Source organism: Fukomys damarensis, unplaced genomic scaffold (assembly GCF_012274545.1).
Source record: "Fukomys damarensis isolate Sample0158 unplaced genomic scaffold, DMR_v1.0_HiC HiC_scaffold_39, whole genome shotgun sequence".
Lineage (NCBI taxonomy): Eukaryota > Metazoa > Chordata > Mammalia > Rodentia > Bathyergidae > Fukomys > Fukomys damarensis.
In genome coordinates this window covers 107,080,182-107,094,614 of record NW_022900951.1, presented here as the reverse complement: position 1 = coordinate 107,094,614, position 14,433 = coordinate 107,080,182, and the positions used below count along the sequence as shown (strand labels likewise).

The following is a 14,433-nucleotide window of genomic DNA, read 5'->3' as shown; positions in this document are numbered from 1 at the left end:
CTACGCCCAGCGGCCGCTCGCTGACTGTCGGGCTGCGGCAGTGACACCCAGGTCTCCGCCGTCCTGGTGGACGCAGGGCACCGTCGCGGGAGGAAAATCAACCTGCGCTCCGGAGCTCGCCCAGCGGGGAGGCCCTGGCTCACGCGGCTTCTCCCAGACCTCCTAATTTGAGGTTTCAGAGGCTCCAAGTACCTATGCAGCCCCACAGGAGCTACCTCTGTTGGACCCTGGAGGATCAGCTTTCACCAGGATTACTGTAAAATCTTCACCGCGCCTTCACCCATAGGCTCTACCTTGGCCTGATTTACACCATTTAAGTTTTTGGTGCTTTCTTTAATCATGTGATATCACCACTTGCCCACAAATCTCCTTTCCAGTAGTCAAATCCATTAGGTATAAGTTTGTATTGAGTTCAAATAGTTTTCTGACTATCCACGTTCACCTACTTTGCACCTACCTCTCACTTCACCCTGACTTGTTTGTTATCCTTTTCCTAAGCACTTTACTGTGCAACCTGTACTAGTCCTTTGCTTAGAAGAGGCAGCATTTGCTATATAGTTCAATGCCTGACAAAAACAACATAAGAAATAAGTTTTCTCACATTTTCCTGTATGTTAAGTTTGCAAGTTTTTTCTTGACTTAAACTCTTTTTCTGCACATGTCCTAAAATACTCAACCTGAGTCTTAGTGGCTTTAACAAAGAACCTTACCTGCGCCGATGGCAGATTTCAGTATGCAGTAGGACCCTTTTAGAGATCTTAGCAGTGTAGTATTGGTCAGTTTCTAGCCTTTCATAAGATCCCACATAATAAAAACACTTTATGAGAAGAAGGAGGAGGAGGAGGAGGAGGAGGAGTTAATTGGAGCTATTCTTTATTGTAGGAGCTATGTAAGTTTTAAAGCCCAAGTGAAGAGATTCTTTTAGACTTTGTCTGGAAATTGACCATCACACTAGGTCCTAGGGCACAGACGAGTGATCTTAAGATTCCACTTTCTAGTCTCTCTATTCAAGTCTAGGTTGTTACTTACCTTGTAGTAATCACCCGAAATATAAAATACTTAAAATGTTGGGGAAACGTAAGCTTATGGTATTGACAATTAAAAATAAATGACATTATTAAGAAATTTGAGGAAGGCACCTCTTTCAAAAAACTTTCTGTGGTGTATGGGATTGGTGAGTCTAGAGTTTGTGATATTATAAGAACAAAGAAAGGATTCTAAACTATGCTAACAGTTTGGATCTCATAAGTGGGGTTTCCAAACGTAAATCTATGAAATCGTCAGCCTATGGGGAACTTGACAGAGTGATAAGAGTGGTTTAACACACAGAAGACAGATGGAGTTACAGTGTCTGGAACTATTTGTGCAAAACAAGCCAAGTTCTTTTTTGATGCTTTGGGGATGGAAGGTAATTTTTATGTGTAATCTGGCTGGCTAACTCAATTCAAACAGCACCATGGTATCCCAAAGGCTAATGGTAAAGGAACAAAATTAAAAGGAGATAAAACTGCTGCCAGTGAATTTTGTGGTAACTTTCAGTAATTTGTTGAGAGAAAGAATCTACAACCAGAGCAAATATATGGTGCTGGACAAACTGTGTTGTTCTGGAAATGTCTACCATCAAGGACCTTATTTCTTGACACTGAGTGAAATACTTCAGAGTATAGGACAAGCAAAGACAGAATAATTATAATGTGTTGTGCAAATGCCACAGGAGTACACAAACTTAATCTTTGTGCTGTGAAAAAAGAAAGAACTGTGCATTCAAAGGAACTGACCTTTCAAACCTTCCTGTCAAAAAGATGCTTGGATAGAACAGTCTGTTTTCAGACAGTGGCTTGTTAAATATTTTGTGCCACAGGTACAGAAGCATTTGAGATCCAAAGTTCTTCTAGCAAAAGCAGTACTTCTTTTAGATTTTCCCCAAGCACATCGAAATGAAGAACTGTTGAGTTCAGATGATGGAAGAATAATTGTGAAGTATTTGCTAACAAATGACACAAGTCTAATTTAACAATGAGCTGGGGATTTTAGTCACAGTGTAAAGATACTACCAAGCAGGACTTCTCCATAAGTATATGGATGAAGAAATTGACCCAAAAATATTTTGGAAGAACTTGACAGTGTTGGATGCACTTTATGAGGTGTCCATGGCTTGGAACATGATAAAAGCAAGTACCATAACCAAAGCATAGAGAAAACTTTTCCCTGGCAATGGAGAAAATTCAGTTATGAACATTGATGAAGGAGCCATTTTAGCCACTAACTTTGTAACAGTTTTACAGACTACAGAAGACTGTGAACACATTGACATTGATAATATTGATCAGTTGTTTGACCCTTGGAGTAATGACTCAAGCTGTCAGGTGCTGACAGACAGTGAAAGTTCTGAGGACCAGGCCACAGCTGCTGAGCAGAAGCCTTCCAGTAAGACTAGAAAAGCAGAACTGAATCCTGGGAAGCATATCAGCCATAAAGCTGCACTTGAATGGACTGAAAATTTACTGTATTATCTAGAACAACAAGATGACATTCATCTGTCTGATATATTGGTATACAGAGGCTTCAGACCATAATGAGAAGAGAAAAAAAAGATCCAAAATAACAAAAATCATTCAGAGTTCTCTTACATGTTTCAGTGTGTTTTCATCCTTGTGACTGTATCTGCAGTGGAACTTACCTTGTCTGAAGGGTTGTGGATTCTAAGGCCAAATATATTTTATAAATGATTTTATGACTTGATGCCATTTTGGAGCACCTAAATCACAGCTCTTTAATGTGGACTCTGGTAATTGAGTGTTATCATGTAACTTGTCTGCCTACTGTTTTTAATCTGTACTATACTAACAGATTATAAGGTACTTAAAGCCAGGGATCTCTGTTTTGTGCCTAAATTTCAATGTGTCTATTAAAAGTCCATGCACATTATGGGCACTCCATAAATTTTACTTAAATTGAAAAAAATAGTAAATTAAACCCATTCATGTTTATTGATATGACTGATATGTTTAACTTCAGCTCTGTCATTTCATTTTATATTTACTGTGTATATCAAGTAAATAAGTCAGAAAAGTAGAATGAGCAGGGTCTTGTGTGTGTGTGTGTGTGTGTGCATGTGCATGCACATGCGTGCATAAAGATTTGTTATAGAAATTGATTTATGCAATTTTAAATGGTGACTAGAGGCAACTCATTTTTGGGTGTCCTCTCCTGTCCCTCTAAGGCAGGATCTGTCTTTCCTTCAATGAATATTTCTCACTCTTAACCTCCATTGTTCCTCGAATTCCTTCTTCAATTTCAGAGAATAAAAACTCACATTTTGGATTTTTAGCAGGCTCCAAACTTTAGAGTTGCCTTTCATGTGGTCATCCAACAAAGGATTAAATAATTTGTGGTGCAAAGTAAGCAAGACAAAGACTGATGATATTTTCACTCTCTTCAAAGAACCTATAATCTGGAATAGCAAGAAAGTCTTCATACAAATGAGAATCATGAATGGCAAAATGCTTCCATTGGTGAGTGCATGCAGATCCCAGTGAGAATCCCATGTGGAGCTGTGCAGGGGGTTGTAGATCCCAGCCAGGGCCCTACCCAGGAAAGAGCTGCACAGGTGCACAACAAAAAGCCAGAGGGCCACCCAGATTTCATCCATATGTGCACAGATATCCAAGAGAGAAGCCCACTTAGACCAGAGCTGAGTGGGTGCACACAGGCCCCACTCAGGGCCCCATCTAGAAACAAGGAGCTTGGGCCCACAGGCCTGAAACAAAGGCCCACCTGAAAAAGAGCTATGCAGGCAAGCAGGCAACAGCCAGAGGCCCACCTAGATACTATTGATAAATGTGGGCAAAAACAGCCAGAAGGCCCCTAGACACCAGCAACTTGGGTACACAGCTCCCAGCCAAAGTGCCTTCTAGAAAACAGATATGCAGGGGAAGACACCAGTCAGAGATATGCCAAGATACCATCAAAAGTGTGCATAAGCAAAAGCCAGAACCTGGTTCAGACTACATGGCAGTGCAGGAATCCAGAAGGCCACCATCCTGAACCCAGGAATAGGCACACTGGTGACAAGCAGAGAAAAGGTTAGTAAAAAGGTGCCTCATGAAAGGCACAGCAGTCTGCATCTGTTGAAATTAGAAGGCACATAAAAAACTCAAAACCAGACTTCTAGATCACCTAAGGATACCCCAAAAGTCAATGAGATGGAACAGCCTTATACTCTCTGAACTTGCAATTAAAGATGATCTCAAAAAAAGAAATCAGAAACAATTTCTCAGATAACAACAGAGACTGTGTCCGTGGTGAAAGACATGATTAATAACTCTAGAGTAGACCCAGATTTAAAAAAAAATGGAGTAGCTGAGGAACATGATGGAATCCCAACATAAGAAATAAATGAAATCCAAAAAAACACATGCAAACACACAATCAGGAGATAAAAACTCCACTGACAAAATGAGCCAATGTGAGGACAGAATGTCAGATATAGACAGGATTGCAGAAGACAGGATTGCAATTAGTGACCAGGAAAAGAAAAAAAAATCTTAAAAATAGTGAGGGAACACAAAAAATCAATCCAGCAGCTGCTAGATGAGCAAAACAGAATAGCATAAGACTCATCAGAGTCAATGAAGTAACAGGAGCTAGTACAAATGACATAAAAAACTCCTCACAAAAGTAATGGCAGAAAACTTCCAAAGCAAGTGAAAAGAACCTGACATACAGATAAATGAAGCATATAGGACTCCAAATAACCATGATTAAAAAAAAATCTACACATAGGCATATAATAGCTAATATTGCAGAAACCCACAAGAAGAGCAAAATTCTACAAGAAGTTAGAGAATAGAAACAAATAACATACAAAGGAAAGCCTATCAGAATCACAGCAGACTTCTTAACACAATCACTCAAGGCAAGAAAAACCTGGAATGAAGTATTTCAAGCCCTAAAAGAAAATAACCTTCAACTGGGTTGATGTACCCTGTAAAATTATCTTTCAGAATTAGTAGAAAAATAAACTACTTCTATTACAAAGAGCACCTGAGTACCATGAGCATGCTTCATGAGTATAAAACCAGTGCTCCAAAAATTTTAAACAATATTCAAGGAAAATACAATGAGAATCACAACCACAGGAAGCCCAGTAAAATAAATCAATCAGGCACAACAAGAAATTAAAGGCAAATGGGGGCAATCCAACAAAAAGAGAAGGCCATAAAAAGTATAAGTCAATACATCAGTTATAACCATCAATATTAAGGTCTCAATTCACTAATAAAAAGAAATAGACTGGGCTGAGGATTTAGCTCAGTTGTTCTGCCACCTTACATCAGTTATAACCATCAATATTAAGGTCTCAATTCACTAATAAAAAGAAATAGACTGGGCTGAGGATTTAGCTCAGTTGTTGTGCCACCTGCCTCTCAAGCACAAAGACCTAAGTTTGATCCCCAGTGAAAAAAAAAAAAAAAAAAGAGAGAGAGAAAGAAATAGACTGGCAGAATGGGTCCAACAATATGCTGCATACAAGAAACACACTTAATTCAAAAAGAAATTCACAGACTGAAAGGTAAAGGGCTGAAAACAATACTCCATGTGACAGGAATTTGAAAAAAAGTAGGAATAGCTGTGCTCATTGCTGATCAAATAGATTTTCAAACCAACACTAATTAAGACAGATAAAGAAGACCACTACATTCTTGCAAAGAGATCAACTCGAGGAAGAGATGACACTCATAAATATGTATGCACCAAATACCAGTACACCCAACTATATAAAACAAATACTAATGAACATAAAAAAATCAAGCAATAATGCAACAATAGTGGGGGACCTAAATACCCTACTGTCACAAATAGATAGATCAACTGGACATAAAATAAACAATGAAATATTATAAGTTGATCAAAGTCTTGAACAAATGGATTTAAGAGATGTTTACAAAGTGTCACACCCCCAGAAAATCACAAAACACATTCTTTCCAGCTGTGCATGGATTACTCTCCAAAATAGGCCACATAGAACATGTTTAAGCAAGTGCAACTGAATTGAAGTTATGCACTGTATATTATCAGAACATAGTGCAATGAAATTGGAGATCAATAGCAATAGAAACAAGAATTTCATAAACACATGGAAACTGAATAACATACTTCTGAATAACCAATGAGTCACAGAGAAAATTAAAGAAATCACTTTCTGCAGTTAAATGACAATGCCAATAAAGTGGCAGAATATATCAGACACAATGAATGCAGTTTTAAGAGGGAAATTCATAGTGAATACTCATGTTAGGTAAGCAGAGCAAGCTCAAATAAACAACCTAATGCTGAGCCTCAAGCTTCTAGAAAAGAAGAGCAATAAACCCACAACTCATACAAGGGAGGAAATTATAAAGCTCAGAGCAGAAATCAATGCAATATAGAAGAAAAGAACAATACAAAAAAATCAATGAAGCAATGAGTTGTTTCTTTGAAAGAATAACAAAATTGACAAACCCTTAGCTAACCTTATCAAGAAAAGGGAAGATCCAAATCCATTCAATTAGGAATGCATAGGGTGAAATTACAACAGACCCAGCAGAAATCCAGAGGATCGTCAATACCTACTTTGAGAACCTATACACCAATAAGATGGATAACACAAAAAAATGAACAGCTTCCTAAATATATATGATTATCAAAGTTGAATGAGGAAGACTTAAAAATTCTAAACAACCCAACATCAATCAGCAAAATTGACAATGTAACTAAATACTTACCAACGAAGAAAAGCCCAGGACCTGATAGCTTCACTGCTGACTTCTATGAAACATTTACAGAAGAACTATGGCCCATACTGTTTAAACTCCTCAATGAAATTGAAAGGGAAGCGATACTCCCAAATTCCCTCCTTGAAGCAAGCATCACCTTAATCCCAAAAGCAGAGAAAGACCCAACCAAAACAAGAGAACTATAGGACAATCTCCCTACTGAACATGGATGCAAAAACCCTCCATAAGATACTGGAAAACAGAATGCAGAAAATCATCAAGAAGATCATACACCTCACCAAGTGGGATTCAACCCAGGAAAGCAGAGATGGTTCAACATATGTAAATCAATAAATGTAATATACTATACGGGCAGACTCAGGGACAAAAACTATACAATCCTCTCAATAGACACAGAAAAAGTGTTAGACAAAATTCAGCACCCAATCATGATAAAACCACTACAGAAAATTGGAATAGATGTTTTTTATCTCAACATGATAAAAGCCATCTATGAAAAACCAATAGCCAATATCATACTAAATGCTCAAAACTTAAATTCTTCACACTAAATTCAGGAACAAGACAAGGATAACCACTATCACCACTCCTGTTCAAGACAGTTCTGGAAACATTAACCACAGCAATTAGAGAGGAGAAAGAAATAAAAGAAATAAAGATAGGATACAAAGAAATTAAATTGTCATTATTTTCAGATGATATGATACTCTATATAGAAGACCCCAAGAACTCCACCAAAAGCCTTCTAGACTTAAACAAATTCTGTAGAGTAGCTGGATACAAGGTTAACACAAAAAAATCAATAGCTTTCCTGTACATGAACAACAGACTCATCGAGGAAGAACTGGATAAACAATTCCCTTCACAATAGCATCCAAAAAAAAAAACATGAAATACCTGGAAATCAACCTGACAAAAGAAATCAAAAATTTCTACTCTGCAAACTATAACCTTCTGAAAAAAGAGATTGAAGGGGGTATCATAAAATGGAAAGACATCCCTTACTCTTGGGTAGGAAGAACAAATAGTGAAAAATGGTCATAGTTCTAAAATTGCTGTAGAGATTCAATGCAATCCAAACTGACTTTCCAACAGCATATGTCACAGACTTTGAGAAAAAAAAAACAACCAAAAATTCATTTGTAATAAGAAGTGACCTACAATAGCAAAAGCAATTCTAGGCAACAAAGACAAGTTAGGAGGCATAACGATCACTAACTTGAAATTACACTACATAGCTGATGTGATAAAAACAGTATGATACTGGCAAAGAAACAGACCCAAGCACCAATGGAACAGACTAGAAGATGCAGAAACAACTCCAGACACACTTAGTCACCTCATCTTTGACAAAGGAGCCGAGCCCCCGTACACACACTGGTGGAAAGATAGCCTCATTAATCAATGGTGCTGGAAAAATTGGTTTTCAACTTGCTAAAGATTAAAACTAGATCTATATCTCTCATCACGAACTAAACTAAAATTGAAATACACTAAAGATCTAAATATTAAAACAGAAACGCTAAACTGGCTGGGATACAGGTTAAGTCGAACTCTTGAAGACACTGGTATAGGAAAAGATTTCATGAACAAAATTTCAGTTGCATGTGAACTAGCACAAAGTATCAACAAGTGGGATCTCTTCTTATTAAAAAGATTTTGTGCAGCAAGAGCAACGAACAAGAGTGTGAAAAGACAACCCTCAATGTGGGAAAACATTTTTACCAGCTTTGCTTCAAACAAATGTCTACTATATAGAATTTATACAGAATTTTTAAGAACCAGATCTGCCAAATTTAAAGACCCAAACCAAAAGTGGGCATCAGAAATGAACAGATATTTCTCAGAGAAAGAAGTATAAATGATGATATGAAAAAATGTTCAACATTACTGGTCATTCAAGAGACTGGGTCCAGGCAATTAGCTCAGTGGTTCTGTGCCTGCCTCATAAGCTCAAGGTTCTGAGTTTGATCCCTCATACCAAAAAGAAAAGAAATGCAAGTGAAAACAAAGCTGACATTTCACGTCATGATGGAGAAAATGGCTGCTATCAAGAAATCAACCAATAGCGGGGCTGGGGTGAAATGGAACCCTGCTCAACTATTGGTGAGAGTGTAGACTGGTGCAACCACTGTGGAAATCAATATGGAGATACCTCTAGAACTAGGATTGGAAGTCCCATTTGACCCAGCTACTTTCCCCTGCTGGGTATCTTTGCAAAACAACAAAAATAATCATACCACAGCAATATATGTGCACTCATGTTTATAATGGCACAGTTTGTAATAGCTAAAACTTGGAAAAAGCCCAATTGCCCATCAACTGGAGATTGGATAAAGAAAATGTGTTTTGTATAAAATGGAATACTACTCAGCCACAAAGAATGAGAAACTAGAAACGTTTATAGTTAAATGGTGCACATTGAGGCAATACTCTTAAGTAAAATAAATAGGACACACATGTAAATATAAAATAGACTCTCTGGTGTGAGAAACAGAAAGTGTACATAAGGGTCAAGGGGCATGATAGATATGTGAAATAGGAAGATAAAGTCAAAGGGAAAGGAATATTTTTAGGAATTGGGGAAAGGAAAGAAAGGAGTGGAATTAATGTGAGAAAAGGAAAAAATGGAAAAAATTCTTTGTAAATAGGGAGAGATGGAGAGGTTGAAGGCCAGGAAGGGGAATGGGGGAAAACATAAGAAGCAAGATATATTGAGTAAAGGTATAAATTTCCAATAATGAATGTCATTATACTGTATACCTAAAATGTAGCGATAAAATTAATTTTTAAAATGAAAAAAAGAAATAACTGGTGGCTAGGCAAGTCTGGAATCTATAGAGCAAGAAGTTGTAAGGGGAGAATGAAAAGCAGGTTCAGACATCACAGGTACAGGCTGAAGCTATTGTTTCCACATATAATTTCCTTAGTTTCTTGGGAGACCTGAGCCCTAATTTTCAGGCTTCCTAATTGACTTGGTCAGATCTACTCAGATTATCCATGACAATTCTTTTTATAGGAAAACAGTAGATTAGGAGCTTTAATTACATCAAAAACATCTTATGGCAGCATCCCTTGGATTAGTGTTTCATAGAATAATTGGAGAATACAGTTTAGCCAAACTGACACAAAACAACAGCCACCACACTCTGCTTATTATACTTACTGTGACTCTAGGGAACTTTGTCTTTTATGCAAGCAAATGTGTAACTTTTTTCCCATTAAGTTTATTGGTACATTTAAAGCAAACAATACAGTTACATATTTCATTGGTATCTTGTACCTTTACATGATATATCTTGGTTCTTATTTTTTCCCCATACCCTGCTCTCCCTTCACCCCCTTCATCCTTCCATATTTGCAAAGACTTTGTTACCTTTTTTTTCATTTTTCACATTTTTTATTTTTCCCTATTTCCTTTCCCCACCCCTTCCCACTTCCCCTTTAGCCATTTTCTTCCTATTTCACACTCCCAATTTTACCATTTAAGTCTTATTTACACTTTTAGTTTTTCACACCAGAGAAACTATTTGGTATTTACTCAAGTGTTTCCTATTTATTTCACTTAGGAGTATAGCCTCAGTGTGTGTCCATTTAGCTATAAATGTTTCTAGTTTGTCATTTTTTGTGGCTGAGTAGTACTCCATCTTGTAAAAAAAAATCATGTCTTCTCTATCCAGTCTCCAGTTGATGGGTATTGGGGTTGTATCCAAGTTTTAGCTATTATGAACTGTGCTGCCATAAACATGGGTGCACATATATCACTGTGATATGATTCTTTTAATTCTTTAGGAAAGATACCCAGCAGAGGGATAGCTGGGTCAAATGGAACCTCTAATCCCAGTTCTTTGAGGTATCTCCATATAGACTTTCATAGTGGTTGCACCAGTCTGCACTCCCACCAACAATGGAGAAGGGTTCCGTTCTCCCCACAGCCCCACCAGCATCTGTTATTGGTTGATTTCTTGATAACAGCCTTTCTTTCTGGGGTGAGTGGAATCTCAGTGTTCTTTTCATCTGAATCTCTCGAATGACCAGTGATGTTGAACATTTTTCATATATTTATTTGCTGTTTTTACTTGTTTGGCTGAGAAGTGTCTGTTCATTTCAAATGCCCATTTTTGAATCTGGTCTTTGTATTTGGGGGGTCTGATTTTTTTGAGACCTTTATATATTCTAGAGAGTACTCCATTGTCTGAGAAGTAGCTGGTAAAATTATTTTCCCACATTGTAGGTTATCTATTAGCTCTATTGGTGATTTCTCTTGCAGTGCAAAAACTTTTTAATACAATGCGATTCCAGTTGTTTATTCATTACACAAGTTCTTGTGTTGCTGAGGATTTGTTCATACAGTTTTCTCCTATGCCAATGTCTTCGAGAGTTCTACCTAATTAACTTTCCAGTAAGTTTAGTGTTTCTGTTTTGATGTTTAGATCTTTGATCCACTTGGATTTTAGATTACTGCATGGTGAAAGTTAGGGATCTAATTTTAATCTTTTGCAAGATGAAAGCCAGTTATTCCAACACTATTTATTAAAGAGGCTATCTTTCCTCCAGTGATGATGGTTGGCTCCTTTGTCAAGGATGAGATAGCTGAGTATGTCTGGTGTTGTTTCTGCACCTTCTAATCTATTTGACTGATCTTCAGGTCTGTTTCTTTGCCAGTACCATGATGTTTTTTTTCACTGTGGCTTTGCAGTATAGTTTCAAGTTGGGAATTGTGATACCCCCTGCCATGTCTCTGTTGCCTAGAATTGCTTTTGCTAATCTAGGTCTCTTCTGATTCCAGATGAATTTTTGGATTATTTTCTCAAGTTCTGTGAATTATACTGTTGCGATTTCAATTGGGATTGCATTGAATATGTACATAAGTTTTGGAAGTATGCCCATTTTCACTATGTTGATTATTCCCACCCCTGAGCAAGGGATGTCTGTCCATCTTCTTGTGTCCTCTTCTATCTTTTCTCAGAGTGCTGTAGTTTTCAGTGTAGAGGTTTTTTTTCTCCTTCATTAAGTTGATTTCTAGATATTTCATTTTTTGGGGATGTTATTGTGAAAGGAATTGTTTTCCTAATTTCTCTCTCAGTGAGTCTGTTATTTGTGTACAACAAGGCTATTGATTTTTGAGTGCTGACTTTGTATCCCGCTACTCTACTGAATCTGTTAATTAAGTCTAGTAGTCTTTTGGCGGAGTTTTTTTGGATCGTCTATTTAGAGTATCATTTCATTAGCAAATACCGACATTTTAACTTCTTCCTTTTCTATCTTTATTATTTTTATTTCTTTCTCTTGTCTAATTGCTGTGGCTGATGTTTCTAGAAATATATTGAACAGAAGAGGTGACAGTGGACATCCTTATCTTGTTCCTGATTTTAGTGTGAAGGTTTCCAGCTTTTGACCATTTAGAATGATACTGGCTGTTGTTTTTTCATAGATAGCCTTTATCAAATTGAGATAAAGATCATCTATTCCAATTTTCTGCTGGGTTTTTATCGTGAATGAGTTGAATTTTTCAAATGTTTTTCTGCATTTATTGAGGTGATCACATGGTTTTTATCCTTCACTCTATTAATACAGTGGATTACATTTATTGATTTACATATGTTGAGCCATCCTTGCATCCCTGGAATAAATCCAATTTAGTCAGGGTGTATAATCTTCTTGATGACCCTCTGTATTCTTTTTGTCAGTGTCTTATTAAGGATTTTTGCATCTATGTTCATTAAGGTAATTGGCCTGCAGTTCTCTTTTTTATATGGGTCTTTCCCTGGTTTTGGAATCAAAGAAATACTTGCTTCGAGGAATGAATGTGGAAGTATTTCTTCCCTTTCAATTTCATTGAAGAGTTTAAATAGTAGTGGTAATAGTTCTCTAAATGTCTTGTAGAGGAAGCAGTGAAGGCATCAGGGCCTGGGCTTTTCTTTGTTGGTAATATTTTAATTATATTTTCAATTTCACTGAATGTAATTGGGGTGTTTAGACTTTTTATATCGTCTTCACTGAACTTTGGAAGTTCATATATATCTAGGAATCTGTCCATTTCTTCTGTAGTTTCCACTTTTTAAGAGCATAGGTTTTCAACACAGGTACTGATGATCCTCTGGATTTCTGGTGACTCTCTTATGACTTCAATTTTTTCATTTCTAATTGCATGAATTTGAGCCTTTTCTTTCCTTTTTTTGATAAGGTTGGCTAAAGGTTAATCAATTTTATTTATTCTTTTGAAAATCCAACCATTCGCTTTCTTGATTTTTTGTATCATTCTCTTAATCTTCACTGCATTAATTTCTGCTTTGATCTTTATAATTTCATCCCTTCTATGAGCTTTTGGTTTGTCTTGCTGCTCTTCTTTTTATATGAGCTTAAAGTGAAGCATTAGGTTCTTTATTTGAGCTTGCTCTCTTTTCTTAGTATGGGCATTTATTGCTATGAATTTCCCTCATAGAACTGCTTTCATTGTGTCCCATAGATTCCTGTATGTTGTATTGGTATTATCACTTAATTGTAGAAACTGTCTAATTTCTTCTTTAATTTCCTCTGTGACCCAATGGCTGTTCATCAGGGTGTTATTTAATTTCCATTTGTTTGTGAAGTTCTTGTGGTTTCTTAGTCTATTGATCTCCAGTTTAATTGCTCTATGGTCTTATAATATACAGGGGATAATTTCAATTCTGTGCATTTACTTAACCACGTTCTATGAGCCAGCATGTGGTCTATTTTGGAGAATGATGTGTGTGTGGCCGAAAAGAATGTATATTCTGATTTTGTGGGGTAAAACACTGTAGATACCTACTAAGTCCATTTCTTCTAAGACTTGATTCAGTTCTATTTTGTTGTTGATTTTTTGTCTAGATGATCTGTTTATTTGTGTCAGTGGAGTATTGTGGTTCCCCACTACAATTGTATTAGTGCTTATTTTGTTTTTCATATCCATTAATATTTCATATCCGGGGATTTAGCTCAGTGGTTCTGCCACCTGCCTCGCAAGTACAAGGACCTGAGTTGATCCCTGGTACCAATGTTTGTTTTGCATAATCAGGGGCATTAGTATTTGGTGCAAATATATTTATGATTGTCATTTTTTCCTTTTGTATTGTTCCCTTTACAAGGATGTAGTGGCCTTCTTTGTCTCTCTTACTTAGTTTTGGTTTGAAGTCTATTGTGTCTGCAAATAAGATAGCTACCCCACTTTTTTCTGGGCTCCTGTCACATGGAGAACTGTTTTCCATCCTTTTACTCTCAGTCTATGAATTACTTTGTGGATTAAGTGGATTTCTTGTACATAGCATACTGTTGGATTTTGCTTCTTAATCCACTCTGCCAGCCTATTTCCTTTGACTGGTGAATTGAGGCCATTAATATTGATGGTTATAATTGTTATGTATTGGCTTTTCATTGTCATGTTATCTTCCTGTTATTGGTTCTTTTATTTTTTTTATTTTTTCCCTCTCTTCTTTTAATATCTTGCCTTGCATGGTATATTTGCTCTGTTAGACCTTATGGAGTTGTGATCTTCATTTTCTTTTTCCGGGATATTGTTTAGAAGTGTTTGGAATGCCAATTTCTCAGATGTTAATTGTCATGGAAGTATCTTATTTCCCCATCAATTTTGAAAGATAGTTTTGCACAATACATCAGTCAAGGTTGGAGGTTG

The 14,433-nt window shown here is 36.8% G+C and overlaps 1 pseudogene; it reads left to right on the top strand.

Moving 5' to 3' along the window:
- Nucleotides 1–1,064: 1,064 nt before the first annotated feature.
- On the top strand, nt 1,065–2,729 carry LOC104858545 (annotated as a pseudogene).
- The last annotated feature ends 11,704 nt before the right edge of the window (nt 2,730–14,433 follow it).